The 6,000-nt window shown below is 36.1% G+C and overlaps 1 long non-coding RNA gene across 1 annotated transcript in view; it reads right to left on the bottom strand.

Moving 5' to 3' along the window:
* Positions 1-2,352: 2,352 nt before the first annotated feature.
* Positions 2,353-6,000, bottom strand: part of LOC121483883 — a 44,249-nt gene continuing 40,601 nt past the window's right edge. The window contains exon 6 of the long non-coding RNA XR_005985882.1: positions 2,353-5,196. This is a non-coding gene — a long non-coding RNA (uncharacterized LOC121483883). The remainder of the gene's footprint in view (positions 5,197-6,000) is intronic.

Genomic DNA, 6,000 nt, shown 5'->3' with positions numbered 1-6,000 from the left:
AATATTATTATCCAGAGCTACAGAAGGTAAAGATAAGAACAATTATAATGCTAAGATAATTTTCCATGTTTAACCTATTTTGTTTTGAATGACTTAGTGTAAAGAGAAAGAGGTAAAAAAATGATATGCTAAAACCCAAAGGACTCACTGCAGCAAGTTGGAGGAAATGTTAAAAAGCTTGACAAACAGCCAAATAATTGCTGGGGGGATGGAGGTTGGGGGAGCCTGCTTGGACATCTCATGGGACTAACTTCACATTGCTAATTTACAATCACATGCTGCATCTGTCACTTTTACAAATCAATGAGAATGCCCACCCTTTAATAGTATGGGGCTGCTTGCAGTGGCTGCTGGTGTGGGCCATCTAGACAAGACCTTTCAGAATGTCAGGAAAGAACCTCAGTGACGCACATTAACACACACACACTCCTTTATGTCACTTCCAATTTACTTTATCTTAAATTGTCAGCAAGAAGAACTCACACCCATATTAATAACTAGAGGTTTGCATTTAGGCCAAGAAAAATAAACCCTGCTGATAGCTCTGCAGACAGCTGGTTTGTTCAAAGTAGAGCCAAAAAAAAAAAAAAAAAAAGACATGGCTCTTTGTGGAAATTTTATAATATTTTGGGAAGGGACTAGTGGAAGAATGGTTTCAATGTCTTTGTTTAGGAAAGGCGTTTTGAGAAAATAATCAAGATTGTCATTAAACATGATTTTTTTTTACTATAAACAGCAGGAAAAAGGGAAACACTATTAAGGTAAAGTCATGATAAGTTTCAACCATCTGGAAATGGAACTATGTTGAAGAAAGAGCACCTAAAATATTCTTTTTTACTTTTCTAAAGACAAATGAAGAAATTAAGATGCTGCTTCTGTGAATCTAATTCTGATTAAGAAGCAAGAAATTATTCAAAATGGGAAGTGGTTAAAGTGGAAATAAACACCAACCATAACTAGACATGCGACTAAGGCATTTTAAAAAACAGATTTCAAAAGCACTTAAATGAAGAAATAAGATTTGCCTTTTGTATGAGCCTTAAAAGGGAATGTTGCTCAGAGAGTAGGGTAGGAAAACAAACTTCAGTTTGGATAGTCTACATTCAAATGGAGAAGAAAATATTTCTCAGGGAACTGATTTAGTTGCACCAGAAGGTTTCCCAAAAGCAGGAATTTTTTTTTAAAAAATGTGGAAGGGGGGCACATAGCAAGGAATGAGAATAAAAGAGCTGCATAGACTTAGAAGAGCAGTATCAAGAAATGAGAGGCCAGAGTTACTGAGGCCTGAGGAACTGCTAAAGATAATAAAAGGCTGTGTAAGCTATGTTCAGAGTCACTGTGAGCAGAGAAGGGATAGGCTCCCTGCTCGGAGGAGTGGTACACTGGTAACAGATGACCAAAATGTTACCAGATAATTGATTTACTCATCTTTATATGCCTTATGCTGAGCACAGTGCCTGTCACCTATCAAGTGTACCACACATGTGGGGGAAAAGGATGGATGAAGAGTTCAGGTGGTGACAGTGATTTTGAAAATCGAAAAGCCATGGAGTAAACAGGAGTTTTACAGGAGAAAGGTCAATACCAATATAAAAGATGAAATTAATCAAAGAACTTGGTTATTTTTAAATTAGAGCTCTCTACAGACCAAGAGGAATGACATCCCAAGAAGGCAAGACTCTGCAGATCTGATATTAGAACCAGCATTAACAACGTTCAAGATCAAAGTATAAAGGTTTCAGAGATGCAATCAGAGTACTAGCCCAAAATTTCATAAAAGGAAAGAGATGGATTTGGGGTATTTCAGAACAGTGATAGACTATTTCTGCCATAATACTACAACACCTTATGAAGTAGAGAACTTGGAATGATATAGATTAAAAAGTGATATTTAGAGTCTATTAGATAAGGAAAGTGTGCTAAAAACTAGTACAACTTATTTTTAATAGGATTCCCTAATCTATTCATGAAAGAAATGCTATCATCATTGTGATTTCAGTAGATCATCCTGCCAAGTTTTTTATACTTAGAGAAAAGGTAGAGAAGTATAAACTCGATGATGATGCAAACAAATGGATTCATAATTCCCAATCATATTCCAATAGGACCAAAATAAGACATTCTCAATCTGTGCTATAAGACTCTGTGTTTGGCCTTGTCTTGTTCAATATTTTGATTGATGGTTTGAATCAAAAACAAACTGAATGGGTATTTATAAAATTTGAATATGACACAAAGCTAGAGACAAAAATAATAGTATACTGCTAGTCCAAGTAAAATGGCACATGCTTATCTTAATTCAGGTTGTTGTAACAAAGAACAGTAGACTGGATGGTTTATAAATAACAGAAATTTATTTCTCACAGTTCTGGAGGCTCCAAGTCTGAGATCAGGATGCCAGCATATTCAAGTTCTGGTGAGGACTGTCTCTCTTCTAGGAGGCAGCCGGCCATCTGTTCCCTGTGTCCTCAAATGGTAAAAGCAGTGAGGGAGTTCTCTGGGGTCTCTATTATAAGAGCCAATCTCATTCAAGAGGACAGAGCCCTTATAACTTAATCACCTCAACAGTCTTCACCCGTCAATATCATCACATTGTTGGTTAGGATTTCAGCATATGAATTTGAGAGTGATAAAAACTTTGAGTAAATAACACCTCTTCCTTCTCCTTTCTACTAAGTCAACAACAAACATTAGAAACAAGACAAGAGACAATTAGAGAACTCTGAAAGGTGATAGGATAGATTGAATAATGTCCCCCAAAGATATCTACATCCTAATACCTGGAATCCAAATGTACCTTACATAGCAAAAGGGATTTTGCAGATGTGATTACATTAAGGATCTGGAGATGAGGAGATTGTCTTGTATCATCTATAAGGGCCCAGTGTAAATCCTTCTAAAAGGAGGCCAGAGGGTCTGAGTTAGGAAAGGAAGGCTGTGTCATGAGGGAAGCATAAAGAATTTGAAGATGCTGTGCTGCTGGCTTTGAGTATGGAGAAAGGGGCCACAAGCCAAGGAAGGCAGGCAGCCACTGGAGACTGGAAAGGGCAGGAAACAGAGCTTCCAGAAGGAATCAGCCCAGGGTACACTTGGATTTTAGCCAAATGAAAGTGTTGCACTTCTGAGCTCCAGGACCATAGGAGAATAAATTTGTGTTACTGTAAGCTATCAAATTTCTGGTAGTTTGTTATAGCCTCAGTAGGAAACTAATATAGATAAGAGGCAGGAGAAATGATTAGGGACTCCAGAAGTAGAAAAACATAATTGGCAAGGTGTTTCATGACCTCCTCTTCACCACCCAACAGACGAAGGTGACTAGTGCAGATTCCAATCCTTAACCTGGTGGCCCAGATCATTCCTCATCTTGACCAAACAGAACAGGACAACAGCTAAAATGAAATAGAATGACAACACTAAATGGCAGAATTTGGAGAAACTATGTCAGTCGCACAATGTCAGTGGAAATGTAAAATGATAATCCATCTGGAAAACACTTTGATGGTACCCTGTGATACTATACTTGCAACTCCCATACAATGCAGCAATCAACCTTTTGGGTGTTTGTCACAGAGAAATGAAATCTGTGCTCACACAAAAACCTGTATACAAATATTCCTAACAGCTTTATTCAACATAGCCTCAACTGAAAACAACCCAGATGTCTCTAAACAGATGACTGGTTAAATGAATTATAACGCACCTATAGCATGAAATGTTAGTAATAAAAAAATATGAGCTATTAATACATGAAACAATTTGGACGAATTTTGAGATAATTCTGCTCAGTTTAGAAAAAGTCCATCTTGAAAGGTGTTTTGATTCCATTTATGTAACATTCTTACAATGACCAAATGATAGAAATAGAAAATAAATTAATTGTTGTCAGGGTTTAGGGATGGTGGGAAGAGGTGGCTATAGCTATAACAGATCATTTTGGAAAAGGAGCTTTTTAAATGTTGACTATATCATATCTATATCTCACACATGGTATAGTTTTCAAGGCATTACTGTTCAGAGAAACTTGCAAAGGGTACATAGGATTTCTCTGTATTATGTCTTATAACTATATGGTGAATATATCTCAGAGTTTAGTTGGAAAAAAACACTGAAAAAAATTCATAAGTGATATAATATTCATCAATGGTCCTAATAATGAATTTTTCACCTCTAATTTGTTATAAAAAGATTTTATTTATTCTTTTTCACAAATATTTTCACTGGGAATAGAATGCTAGGATGACCTTTTTGATTTTTTTCTCTGCCTTAAAGATGTCATCCTATCATCTTCTGGCTGGTATACGTCTGACCCTTAAAATATATGGGTTGAACTGTGGGCATCTACTTATACACAGATTTTTTAGAGCATTGTTCTACAAATGTATTTTCTCTTCCTCATTTTTTTAAAGACCTTATTTATTTATTCATGAGACACACACACACACACACAGAGAAAGAGAGAGAGAGAGAGAGAGAGAAGAGGGAGAAGCAGGCTCCATATAGGGAGCCTGATGTGGGACTTGATCCCGGGATCAAGCAGCCACTGGAGGCACAAAATCAGTTTGGAGCTGCACTAAAATCCCTATCGCTAAAGAATTGTTATCTTGGACTTACATGACAGCTCTCTGTAAATGCTCATTTTAAAGGATTTGTCTTATTTGACCTGACTCAGACTCCCTCACTGGAAAAGGCCCTATCTGTAGAGTGTTGGTTGGAAATAATGTAAAAAGTTTAGGAAAAAAATTCTTAGAAAGTGTTAAAGAAGGACAGGAAGAAGAAAAAAAAAGGCAAGGGGCGGGGAGAAAGATCATCTCAACTTCTATAAGGAAAATAGAAAGTACAGGTTGACAGGTGGGAAATAATAGAGATATCAGGAAGCAAGGACTGAGAATGGACCCTTGTATCTAGCAATGTGGACATTATTGTGTATCTTTACAAGAACACTTTTAATAAAATGAGAGGTCTAGAGGTTAAGGGAGAATGGGAAATGAATTGCAAACAAGTACTTAAAATCTTTGAATTGTGATATTTTTGGTTTCCTCAATACCTTAGTTAGCCACTTCATTTTGTAGGTGTGGAATGGTAACTCCAAGAAATTAACCAAAAGACATAGCTAGTTAGTGACAAAGAAGAAGCTAACACCCACGCTTTTCTTACTCCCATCTTAAATATCCTTCAGTTACACAAGATTGCTTCCTTCTGAAAAAAAAAAAGTAGATTATTATTACTCGTTTTTTATTATTTAGAAACAGAGATTCTGAACTTTAGAAATAAAATATTTTTGCTTTGTCCAAGAGGAAGCTGGCCATTATTTTGGTTATGACATTCGGGAAAAGACGAAAAACCAGAAATTACTCCCCACTTCCCTTTTTCATTACCACTCTCTTTTTCAAAAACGTAGGGGTGATTTGCCCCTAGTTACCATTATACAGACACTGTATTCAGTTATTCTTTGAACTGTGAATGTTGGTAGCCAAAGGGCAATTTCATTTTTGTATTTTGATCACTTTTTTTATGGACTTAACTCCACAAAAGAATATTATCTCTGGTTCTTAAATCTTTTGCTCAGAGTGAGTTGTATTTTGTTTTAGAATAATAAGAATTGAATTTTTCTTTTTACTTAAAATCAAAGCCTTTTAAAGGACTCTCTGCACCCCCTCCCGTTTTTGATGTTCTTTAGAGAATATACTCTGGTGAATAATATAAAGTTTTTATCTATGTATCACCCAGCTCAGCATGATCTTGTAGAAGAAAATGGAAAGAATAATCCACAGTGGTCAAGGAGCTAAAGACTAACTTGATCCATAATTAAGCAATACATTCACATGGCTGAGCAAAGAGCTTGCAGCTACCGCTCATCTCTGATGTTCTTTTACAAGGCTTATCTCCATTTGAAAGCTTTCTTTTAAAACATTTCTTTGGCAAGTAGTCTAAATTATTCACTGCTTCCAATATTAATTTTTGTTATATATTTCTAGCATATTCTATACAATGGGACAGAAA

This window comes from Vulpes lagopus, unplaced genomic scaffold, assembly GCF_018345385.1.
Source record: "Vulpes lagopus strain Blue_001 unplaced genomic scaffold, ASM1834538v1 ctg45_2, whole genome shotgun sequence".
NCBI classification, from domain to species: Eukaryota; Metazoa; Chordata; class Mammalia; order Carnivora; family Canidae; genus Vulpes; species Vulpes lagopus.
Note: the sequence above shows the minus strand (reverse complement) of the source record. Positions and strands in the feature narration are given on the sequence as shown.